The sequence below is a fragment of the Macaca fascicularis genome, chromosome 5, assembly GCF_037993035.2.
Source record: "Macaca fascicularis isolate 582-1 chromosome 5, T2T-MFA8v1.1".
In the NCBI taxonomy this organism is placed as follows: domain Eukaryota; kingdom Metazoa; phylum Chordata; class Mammalia; order Primates; family Cercopithecidae; genus Macaca; species Macaca fascicularis.
In genome coordinates, this window is record NC_088379.1 from 52,368,115 (window position 1) to 52,380,586 (window position 12,472).

At 43.1% G+C, this 12,472-nt stretch overlaps 1 protein-coding gene across 11 annotated transcripts in view; it reads left to right on the forward strand.

Annotated features, from left to right (window-relative positions):
• RASGEF1B (RasGEF domain family member 1B) overlaps window positions 1-12,472 on the forward strand; it is a 613,701-nt gene that overhangs the window by 557,523 nt on the left and 43,706 nt on the right. For 2 of the 11 annotated variants that reach the window (XM_005554951.4, XM_005554952.4), the window contains exon 1: window positions 11,454-11,591. The exons of 5 other annotated variants lie outside the window; for them this stretch is intronic. The gene's annotated coding sequence lies outside the window, so the exon portion shown is untranslated. 4 more of the 11 variants (XM_015450372.4, XM_074040940.1, XM_074040939.1 and 1 more) reach the window with 3 other exon arrangements.

Below are 12,472 nucleotides of genomic sequence, written 5' to 3' on the forward strand. Positions count from 1 at the left end.
TGAATAATATTTATCTAAATATATTTATGTTAAACATATTTGAATTTCTACCCAAAACAGTAAAATGTCTAATCAAAATGATGCATGTTTAAGATTATTAAATCTTGGCCGGGCGTGGTGGCTCACGTTTGTAATCCCGGCACTTTGGGAGGCCAAGGCGGGTGGATCACGAGGTCAGGAGATCGAGACCATCCTGGCTAACATGGTGAAACCCCGTCTCTACTAAAAATACAAAAAAAAAAAAAAGTTAGCCGGGCGTGGTGGCGGGCGCCTGTAGTCCCAGCTACTCAGGAGGCTGAGGCAGGAGAATGGCGTGAACCCGGGAGGTGGAGCTTGCAGTGAGCGGAGATCGTGCCACTGCACTCCAGCCTGGGCTACAGAGTGAGATTCCGTCTCAAAAATAAAAAAAAATTAAAAAAAGATTATTAAATGTTTCTTTGTCAGTACAGGGAAGGTAAGTTACTATGTATTATATAATCAGTGAAGAGGATGACTGTCTCATGACCTTGTGATCAGGCCAAGTTATATTACTTCTCATTACCAATATTCTTTCTGAGGGTGTTGCAAATAATTACTTTGTAAGAGTAAGTAAGTACTGGCAAATGAGTAAAATAATAATGCTTATCTAAGAAAAAACAGTAAAGTTGCCTTTCAACAGTTCTTGTCTATAAATGGAGATAGAGTATTTTTTTACATCTTCTTAGGAGACTTGAAAACCTACTATCTGTTGTGGGATTTCCCATGCGGTTGTCACATTCTTTCCTACAACTTTAGGATCTGGGAGATAAAACGTGACAGTGATGAAGAATCACTCGGATATGTTCACTAGACCTCCTGAAGTTATCTTTTTTAGCCAGTTCTCTTCTGTTTAGGAGTATCTTCTTAGCAAGTTTAAATGGACGGCTATCTATAGTATTTTTGGTGATCCCAGAAGAGGAAAGTATATGTCTTCTATAATGACCACTGTCAGAATTGAATGACCCTCACAGACCCCATGTTCTCCCTAAATGAGATAATGGATGTGAAAGAACACTGTAAACTATAACAAGTGTTGGAAATTATTATTGAAATTACCATTCGAAGGCTGACCCAGTCGTTTGTTTCATCACACAAATTCCTTCTAAGTGTCAGAATTCATTTTATAGTTATGTAGGGATTGATGGCACTAGACAGGGACTCAGGATCTTGAATACTGAAGTCTTTGTGTCCTGCTGTGGTCATTCATCCCATCAGATTTCAGGGCTATGTATGTACAGAGGTTGATGCTAAACATATACACACACTTTATAAAATTACTCTGAAGTTCCAATATGGTCTCCTATTAATTTTATTATTCTATTACTCATTTTCTCCTTTGTCCCTTCCTACTCAATGTGCTAGCCATAGATTGGCAATTAGTCAACACCAAAAAGATCTTCTAGTAAAATAATCAGACTTAACATTAAAGGCTACCAGAATCTGACTTAGAAAAACCTGTTCTTAATTCATTGTAAGACCAACTTATTCAGAAAGAAACAAAAAGTCTGACTCATGGACAGCCTTCCTTTCACTCAGGCTAATGGCAGGAAGAGAGCATGAAACCAAAGCACACCAAGCAGACTCCTTCTCTTTTTGCTGTAGGCCCTCAGAGGATGAGGAAAGGGAAGTCAAGGAAAAGCATACTTAAATAGCAAGGGGAAAATAAGGGATTTGCTCTAAAGTGTGGAGCTGGGTTGGTCTAATTGGGTTGGTCTAATTGGCCTAAGACCCCATAATCTTTTGTCATCATACAAGAGAGGCCATGTACATCAGACTTATCAAAAAAAGGTTTGTGTTTTTAGCTTCAAAAGCGAGAAGGCCTAGGCTGGGGTCCAGATTGACTGTTGATAGGCGGTGTGATCAATCCCGTTTTTTCCTTCCATTTACAATCTGAGGGTAAGATTACATATCCTTGAACTACTCCTCTCCATAGTCCAGAGTGACATTGAGAATATAAATGAAAGAGAAAATGTGGGAGTGTTTTGGGGAGTTACATGGCCATTTCACAAGGCCCTTTAAGATGCACAGAATGGGAATTTAATGCTGAAAAAGGATACCATTCTGCTTTAGACATGTTTAATGTTTTTCGTACATTGAAGCCATAATCCATTCCCTTATATCATTTCCTTTTTAATCCTATCTAGTGTTCTGGTGCCTCATTCTTCTTTAAAATGATACATTTTAAACATCTGAAGACAAACACGCATTGTGAGATTTTCATGGAAGCTTCATGTGTTTTAAAGAAACTATAAACCACAAATAATAGTATTAAACTCGTGTCTATGAAGAAAACTAAACTTGTATCTTTGAGACAAATAACATTGCTTTGCAAAAAAACTGGCTTCTAGTTTAATTTAAATATACATATCTAGTAGTTTTAAACATTATTTCATAAGTCCCACAGTCATTGAGTGAATTTTATGAACTGGGAAGGCAGGAGGATTAAACAGAGATATACAGGTTTAATTCATGGCTTCTCCAGCTGAGTGTCCTTGGCCGGTGAGTTACCTTCCCAAGCCTCATTTCTTCATCTCAGAAATGGAAATAATAGTACTTATCTCTCAGAGTTTGGGTGAGGATTGATGATAATACGAATAAAAAATTAACAGAGTTATGCAGATATGGTGAAACACTGAACAGTGGATAAACAGAGTGAGCAACACAAACATATATCAACACAGATAGATGATCAAAAGTCTAAGTTGCGGGGAAAATGAGAAACAGAATGAGACTGATTGCACAATAACATTTATGTAAATACACTCATGTGTACTCACATAAGATAATACCATCATTGTTCATGAGAGGTGGATTGAAAAGTTCACACTAAATGCTGTGTGGTAAAAACTGGAATTTTAGATGGGGAATGAAAGGAACTAAAATAAAAGAAAGAGGGCTGGACATGGATCGTCATGATGATTGCTCTAATTTTATGCATTTGAGCTGCAAGAGGACTGGAAACTAAAAAAGTAATGCTTAGCACAGAGCCTGCCATATAGCAGAAACTTTAAATACAGGTGGCTGTTTTTTAATACTGGAGTGAGATACTACTTAGCAGATTTGCATCAGTTTGATTGGCATTATTGAGCTTACTGACATTTACAGATAGGAGTTGAGCCAATAGAGTAAAAAGATCAGAAAGAAACTGAGGAGTAGAGAAAGGAAATTTTTTTCATGATAGAAAACAATTCAGACATGATAATAACAGCAATTAGTTATTGAGTACTTACATGCTAAGCATTCATTCATTTATTCAACCAACATATATTTACTAACTGCTTCTTATATGTCAGACATTGTTCTAGACATTGGAAATACAGCAGGAAAACAACAGCTACAATGACAACAGCAACATTCCCTGCTGTTATGGAATTTATATTCTAGTGAGAGGGGAGAAGCAATAATGAGTAAAATATATAGTATGTTAAGTGGCAATACGTCCTATGGAAGAAACAACAACAAGAAAGCAGGGAAGGGTTACATGGAGTCAGGGGTGACTGCAATTTTAAATAGGGAGGTCAGGGAAGGCTTCTCTGAGGGACATTATTTCAAACTCATTTCCTGTATGATCTCTTTTAGTCTTCTCAACATCCTATGAAAAAGTTACTTTAATTAACTATAATGCTATTTTTCAGATGAGTAAGCTGCTCCAGAGTCCATCAGTGCCTTTTCTAAGGCTTTATAGGTGGCTCTGTGAGAGAGATAGGATTACGGTTCAGGATACCTGGCTCCAGAACCGTCTCCTTATTTAATACTTGGCATGTAGAAAGCTAGAAGGAACCCAGAGAGATCTGCCAGAATAGGGGGTGGGAATGCTGTTTAGAAAGCATTGCATTAATATTATCATGGTATCCATTTTACATCTTAAGAATCTAAAATAAACAAACTTCTTGGTTGGGGGATACTTTAGAAAGTAAAACTGGCCAAAATCTTCTGGTCTGGTGTGCATATCCAGAGGTTACAAAGGATATGTCAGATATTCTCATTAAGAAATCCTAATTTTTTCTAACTCTTAATTTCTTTTTCTTTATTATTTTACTTCAAGTTCTGGGTTACATGTACAGAACGTGCAGTTTTCTTACATAGGTATACACGTGCCATGGTGGTTTGCTGCACACATTAACCGGTCATCTACATTAGGTATTTCTCCTAATGGTATCCCTCCCCAGCCCCCCACCCCACAACAGGCCCCAGTGTGTGATGTTCCCCTCCCTATGTCCATGAGTTCTCATTGTTTCTCACTCCTACTTATGAGTGAGAAAATGCAGTGTTTGGTTTTCTGTTCCTGTGTTAGTTTGCTGAGAATGATGGTTTCCAGCTTTATCCATGTCCTTGCAAAGGACAAGAACTCATCCTTCTTTATGGCTGCATAGTATTCCATGGTGTATATGTGCCACATTTTCTTTATCCAGTCTAACATTGACGGGCATTTGGGTTGGCTCCAAGTCTTTGCTATTGTGAATGGTGCCACAATACACATATATATGTATGTGTCTTTATAGTAGAATGATTTATAATCTGTTGGATATATACCCAGTAATGGGATTGCTGGGCCAAATAGTATTAGATCCTTGAGGAATTGCCATACTGTCTTCCACAATGGTTGAACTAATTTATGCTCCCACTAACAGTGTAAAAGTGTTCCTATTTCTCCACATCCTCTCCAGCATCTGTTGTTTCCTGACGTTTTAATAATCGCTCTCCTAACTGGCATGAGATGGTATCTCATTGTGGTTTTGATTTGCATTTCTCTAATGACCAGTGATGATGAGCATTTTTTCATATGTCTGTTGGCTGCATAAATGTCTTCTTTTGAGACATGTCTGTTCATATTCTTTGCCCACTTTTTGATGAGGTTGTTTGTTTTTTTTTTCTTGTAAATTTGTTTAAGTTCTTTGTAGATTCTGGATATTAGCCCTTTGTCAGATGGATAGATTGCAAAATTTTTCTCCCATTCTGTAGGTTTCCTGTTCACTCTGATGACAGTTTCTTTTGCTGTGCAGAAGCTCTTTAGTTTAATTAGATCCCATTTGTCAATTTGGCTTTTGTTGCCATTGCTTTTGGTGTTTTAGACATGAAGTCTTTGTCCATGCCTATGTCCCGAACAGTATTGCCCAGGTTTTCTTCCAGGATTTTTATGGTCGTAGGTCTTATGTTTAAGTCTTTGATGCATCTTGAGTTGATTTTTGTATAAGGTGTAAGGAAGGGGTCCAGTTTCAGTTTTCTGCATATGACTAGGCAGTTTTCCCAACACCATTTATTAAATAGGAAATCTTTTCCCCATTGCTTGTTTGTGTCACATTTGTCAAAGATCAGATGGTGTTAGAGGTGTAGGGTTATTTCTGAGGCCTCCGTTCTGTTCCATTGGTCTATATATCTGTTTTGGTACCAGTACCATGCTGTTTTGGTTACTGTAGCCTTGTAGTATAGTTTGAAGTTAGGTAGCGTAATGCCTCCAGCTTTGTTCTTCTTGCCCAGGATGGTCTTGGCTATGTGGGCTCTTTTTGGTTCCATATGAAGATTAAAGTAGGTTTTTCCAATTCTGTGAAGAAAGTCAATGGTAGTTTGATGGGAATAGTATTGAATCCATAAATTGATTTGGGCAGTGTCGCCATTTTCACAATACTGATTCTTCCTATCCATAAGCATGGAATATTTTTCCATTTGTTTGTGTCCTCTCTTATTTCCTTGAGCAGTGGTTTGTAGTTCTCCTTGAAGAGGTCCTTTACATCCCTTGTAAGTTGTATTCCTAGGTATTTTATCCTCTTAGTAGCAATTGTGAATGGGAGTTCACTCATGATTTGGCTCTTTGTTTATCTGTTATTAGTGTATAGGAATGCTTGTGATTTTTGCACATTGATTTTGTATCCTGAGACTTTGCTGAAGTTGCTTATCAGCTTAAGGAGATTTTGGGCTGAGATGATGGGGTTTTCTAGATATACAATCATGTCATCTGTGAACAGAGACAATTTGATTCCTCTCTTCCTATCTGAATATCCTTTATTTCTTTCTCTTGCCTGATTGCCCTGGCCAGAACTGTCAATACTATGTTGAATAAGAGTGGTGAGAGAGGGCATCCTTGTCTTGTGCCGGTTTTCCAAGGGAATGTTCCAGTTTTTGCCCATTCAGTATGATACTGGGTGTGGGTTTGTCATAAACAGCTCTTTTATTATGAGATACCTTCCATCAATACCTAGTTTATTGAGAGTTTTTAGCGTGAAGGGGTATTGAATTTTGTCAAAGGCCTTTTCTGCATCTATTGAGATAATAATTTGGTTTTTGTCATTGGTTCTATTTATATGATGGATTATGTTTATTAATTTGCATATGTTGAACCAGCCTTGCATCCCAGGTATGAAGCCAACTTGATCGTGGTGGATAAGCTTTTTGATGTGCTGCTGGGTTTGGTTTGCCAGTATTTTATTGAGGATTTTCCCCACTGTCAATATTAGAAAGATCAACAAGACAGAAAATTAACAAGGACGTTCAGGACTTGAACTCAGCTTGGACCAAGCAGACCTAATAGATTCTACAGAACTCTCCACCCGAAAGCAACAGAATATGCATTCTTCTCAGCACCTCATCACACTTATTCTCGAATTGACCACATAATTGGAAGTAAAACACTCCTCAGCAAATGCAAAAGAATGGAAATCATAATAGTCTCTCAGACCACAGTGCAATCAAATTAAAATTCAGGATTAAGAAACTCACTCAAAACCACACAACTACATGGAAACTGAACAACCTGTTCCTGAATGACTACTGGGTAAATAATAAAATTACGGCAGAAATAAATAAGCTATTTGAAACCAAGGAGAATAAAGACACAACATACCAGAATTTCTGGGACACAGCTAATGCAGTGTTTAGAGGGAAATTTATAGCACTAAATGCCCACAGGAGAAAGTGGGAAAGATCTAAAATTGACACCCTAACATCACTATTAAAAGAACTAGAGAAGCAAGAGCAAACAAATTCAAAAGCTAGCAGAAAACAAGAAATAACTAAGATCAGAGCAAAACTGAAGAAGATAGAGACATGAAAAACCCTTCGTTGATCTGTCTAATATTGACAGTGGGGTGTTAAAGTCTCCCACTATTATTGTGCGGGAGTCTAAGTCTCTTTGTAGGTCTGTAAGAACTTGTTTTATGAATCTGGGTGCTCCTATATTGGGTGCATATATGTTTAGGATAGTTAGCTCATCTCCCTGCATTGATCCGTTTACCATTATGCTATGTCCTTCTTTGTCTCTTTTGATCTTTGTTGGTATGAAGTCTGCTTTATGAGAGACTAGGATTGCAACTTCTACTGTTTCTTTTTGTTTTGTTTTCCATTTGCTTGGTAAATATTCCTCCATCCCTTTATTTTGAGCCTATGTGTATCTTTGCACGTGAGATGGGTCTCCTGAATACAGTACCCTGATGGGTCTTGACTCTTTTTCCAATTTGCCAGTCTGTGTCTTTTAATAAGGGAATTTAGCCTGTTTACCATTTAAGGTTAATATTGTTATTTGTGAAGTTGATCCTATCGTTATGATGCTAGCTGGTTGTTTTGCCCGTTAGTTGATGCAGTTTCTTCATAGTGTTGATGGTCTTTACAATTTGGTATGTTTTTGCAGTGGCTGGTACTGGTTGTTCCTTTCCATATTTAGTGCTTCCTTCAGGAGCTCTTGTGAGGCAGGCCTGGTAGTGACAAAATCTCTCAGCATTTGCTTGTCTGTAGCGGATTTTATTTCTCCTTCGCTTGTGAAGCTTAGTTTGGCTGGATGTGAAATTCTGGGTTGAAAATTCTTTTCTTTATGAATGTTGAATATTGGCCCCCATTCTCTTCTGGCTTGTAGCGTTTCTGCACAGAGATCTGCTGTTAGTCTGATGGGCTTCCCTTTGTGGGTAACCCGACCTTTCTCTCTGGCTGCCCTTAACATTTTTTTCTTTCATTTCAACCTTGGTGAATCTGTTGATTATGTGTCTTGGGGTTGCTCTTCTTGAGGAGTATCTTTGTGGTGTTCTCTGTATTTCCTGAATTTGAGTGTTGGCCTATCTTGCTAGGTTGGGCAAGTCTCCTAGATAATATCCTGAATAGTGTTTTCCAACTTGGTTCCATTCTCCTTGTCACTTACAGGTACACCAGTCAAACGTAGATTTGGTCTTCTCACATAGTCCCACGTTTCTTGGAGGCTTTGTTCATTCCTTTTTATTCTTTTTTCTCTAATTGTGTCTTCTCTCTATTTAATTAAGTTGACCTTCAGTCTCTGATGTCCTTTCTTCCACTTGATGGATTTGGCTATTGATACTTGTGTATGCTTCACAAAGTTCTCATGCTATGTTTTTCAGCTCCGTCACATCGTTTATGTTTTTCTCTACACGGGTTATTCTAGTTAGCAATTCATCTAACCTTTTCTCAAGGTTCTTGGCTTCCTTGCATTGGGTCAGACGATGCTCCTTTAGCTTGGAGGAGTTTGTTATTACCCACCTTCTGAAGCTTACTTCTGTCAATTCGTCAAACTCATTCTCCGTCCAGTTTTGTTCCCTTGCTGGTGATGAGTTGTGATCCTTCGGAGGAAAAGAGGTGTTCTGGTTTTTGGAATTTTCAGCCTTTTTGCGCTGGTTTCTCCCAATCTTTGTGGATATACCTACCTTTGGTCCTTGATGTTGGTGACGTTCGGATGGGGTCTTTCAGTGGACGTGCTATTTCTGTTTTTTAGTTTTCCTTCTGACATGCCCCTCTGCTGTCGGTCTGCTGGAGTTTGCTGGAGGTCCACTCCCGACCCTGTTTGCTTGGGTATCACCAGCAGAGGCTGCAGAACAGCAAAGATTGCTGCCTGATCTTTCCTCTGGAAGCTTTGTCCCAGAGGGGCACCTGCCAGATGCCAGCCAGAGCTCTCCTGTAGGAGGTGTCTGTCAGCCCCTACTGGGAGGTATCTCCCAGTCAGGATACATGGGGGTCAGGGACCCACTTGAGGAAGCAGTCTGACCCTTAGCAGAGCTGGAACGCTGTGCTGGGAGGTCCGCTGCTCTTCAGAGCTGTCAGGCAGACGTTTAAGTCTACTGACGCTGCGCCCCCAACCGCCCCTTTCCCCAGGTGTTCTGTCCCAGGGAGATGGGCGTTTTCTCTATACGTCCATGACTGGGGCTGCTGCCTTTTTTTCAGAGATGCCCTGCCCAGAGAAGGGAAACCCGGCAGTCTGGCCACAGCAGCCTTACTGAGCTGCAGTGGGTTCTGCCCAGTTCGAACTTCCCAGCAGCTTTGTTTACACTACGAGCATAAAACTGCCTACTCTAGCCTTAGCAATGGCAGACACCTCTCCCCACACCAAGCTCGAGTGTCCTGGGTTGATCTCAGACTGCTGCTGTGCTGGCAGTGAGAATTTCAAGCCAGTGAATTTTAGTTTGCTGGCCTCCATGGGGGTGGGACCCACCGAGCCAGACCACCTGGCTACCTGGCTTCAGCACCCCTTTCCGGGGGGAATGAACGGTTCTGTCTCACTGGCATTCCAGGGGCCACTGGAGTATGGAAAAAAAAGAACTCCTGTAGCTAGTTCAGTGTCTGCCCAAATAACTGCCCAGTTTTGTGCTTGAAACCCAGGGCCCTGGTGGGGTAGGCACTGGAGGGAATCTCCTGGTTTGTGGGTTGCGAAAACTGGGGGACAAGCACAGTATCTGTGCCGGAGTTCCTCAGGCTCAGTCTCTCATGGTTTCCCTTGGGTAGAGGAGAAAACTCCCTGACTCCTTGCGTTTCCTAGGTGAGGTGATGCCCCTCTGTGCTTCGGCTCACCCTCCATGCTTCGGCTCACCCTCCGTGGGCTGCAGCCACTGTCCAACCAGTCCCAATGAGATGAACTGGGTACCTCAGTTGGAAATGCAGAAATCACCTGTCTTCTGCCTCGATCTCGCTGGGAGCTGCAGACCACAGCTGTTCCTATTCAGCCATCTTGCCAGCAATCCCCCGGAACTCTTAATTTCTTGCTACAGGACCAGTGATGTCAAGAGTGTAAGTGACTGGCCCAATGTCATATGGCTCATTTGCTACAGAACCAGGATGGCAAAACTGAGCTTGAAAAATCAACCAACCAGCACAACCACAACAGCAAGGCAGGGCCACCCAGCCTCTGTGTTTCACTCTGCATGGCTGGCCCACCAAACTTCATTGGCCTTATGGCTTCTCATTTAAACTGCAGAGAAGCTATGGTTAAGTCAAAGGCTTAGCTAGGTTAGAGTGAATTACTGAATCAGGGGAGTCCTATTTACAGAAAGGAGGGAAGGAGTATGATAAAGAGGAAGAAAAGTAAACGGAGGCATAAGTGAAGAAAATGAAGGAGGAATCTCCTAAGAACGGACAAAGTGAGTGTCAAAATGAGACTCCACCCCAGGAAGGAGAGGGGGAGGGGCCCATGGAGCAGGAGGGAAAAGGATTCCTCCCCCTCAGTAATCTTAATTATAGTAGTATAGGACAGGTATGAATAGTGTTGTTTTATATATGAGAAAACCGGAACTCGGTAAAGCTGTATCACTTACTCAAGACATACAGTTGGTAAGTCTCCTAATTCTGTAATTTTTTTTCTTTCCATAGGTCTCTCTCTTCCCTTGTTTCCATCATTACTTCCCTCTGGCCTCCTTTTATGTGTACAAAGTGAAGTACTGAGGTTTTTACTTTTTTTCTGAAATAGTTATCAAATATCCCGTGATGGAGTATGTGGTTACCATGACAACACAGCCCTCACTGAGGACTAGCCTCCCTGCTTTGCCTCCGGAATCATGTTTCACGGAACAGGTTCCTCTCCGTGGAACTTCTAGGAGCTGTAATTCTACATTTTGTTTGGGTGGTTATTTGCTGAATGTATGTCCTCCACTAGACTATGTAAGCTTCACAATGGCAGGGACCAGCCTACTTTGCCAACAGTGTGCCCCCAGCGTTTTGCACAGTGCTTAGCACCAGGATCTACGTGGTATTTGCTGAGCAAATGTTCTGTGGTTCCTCTCCGCTCTCTTCTGAAAGTTACATGGACAGTAACCTTTAGCTCACGATTATGTTAATAGATACTGTGTAACGAGTCGGGCCGGTATTTACAGATAGTATACAGGTGAATGAACACACACACACTCACAACTGCACAACAGCCCGGGGCGGGTGCACTCAAGAGGAAACGCTCACAGTCGGAGCCAGCCCGACCAGCTCTGTTAAACACCGCTGCGCTGGGCTCCGCGGCCCTCTGCCGAGTGGGAGGGCACCCAGGTCCACGCGCTGCGGGAGTCTAAGGCTCACTGGGACTCGCCTGCCGGGTCGGCGGCGGCGGCGGCGTGGGCGGTGAGTTGTGCGGTGATTGGCCCGCGCCTGCCGGGGTGGGGCGGGGCTGGCGGCGGGGGGCGGGGCTGGCAGCAGGAGACCGGAGCTCGAGCAAAGGGGGCGTGCGCGGCGGCTGCTACCGTAGTTTCAGTATAAACAAGGAACCCGACTGGTTAGGCAGATTTTGTTTTTCTTCTTCCCGCGCGCTTTCGCTCCCTGTCCTTTGGTCGCATTTGTGGGCGCGCGGCACGCAGCCGAGAGGCGGAGGACTCAGAGTCCACCTGCAGGTAGGTTGTTCCCTGGCTGGGATTTTCTCCCGGCTGGGGGACCACAGCCCGGTAGCGGGAACTCGGGACCCTGCTGAGCGCTGCGCTCTCCCTGGAGATCCCGGGGCCGCGCGGGGAGCGAGCAGGGCTCAGAGACTGCACCGGCTGGGTGCGCTCTGAGGCGGTGGGAGATCCCGAGGCGAGTGAGCGCGAACGCGGGCACCAAGAGCCGGGTTTCAGCCCGGGACCGGGGGAGGGCCCCTGCCCGGCCGCTGCGGGCACCTGGGACTGCCGCGGCCCCAACAGGTGCGTGGCCGAGCCACTGGAACCCGGGTAGGGACGGGCTTGGGTTGGGTTGTGCCTTCCCTCTTTCTCCCTGATCCTGCAGCCAGGCCTTCTGTCTCGAGATCGGTGGTTTTTGAGGATTTGTCTTGAGTTGTAGTCGCGTCCATCATTTTTTTCATCCCTTCTTTCCTTCGTGTGCATACCTAGGTTGATTCTTCCACTTCTTAACTAGTTTGTGTGTGTGTGTGTGTGTGTGTGTGTGTGTGTGTGTGTGTGTGTAGGGGGAGCTGTTGATTTTTGTTGTCAGTGCCATGTAATCTAAAGTCTGACTCGTAGGAAGGGACAAGGGAACAGAAGTCACATACTCCTCACCGACAAGGTGATGTTCTGTCATCCTTCGGTGTTCACCTGGCAAACTTGGGAGACACTGAGTCGTATTGCTTTTGCCAGAGCTCAGTTGAATAGCCTCGGGTCACCTGCCTGGGGAATCTAAGGTGAGCTAGAGGTATCTGGGAGCCTCGCGGGCGATCAGCTTGAGGGAGGCTCTTTCTAAGGGAGCTGTGAAAAACAACTTCAGTGCTGCACCAGGGAGAAGGGCGAGACGGGGGCTGGGGTGC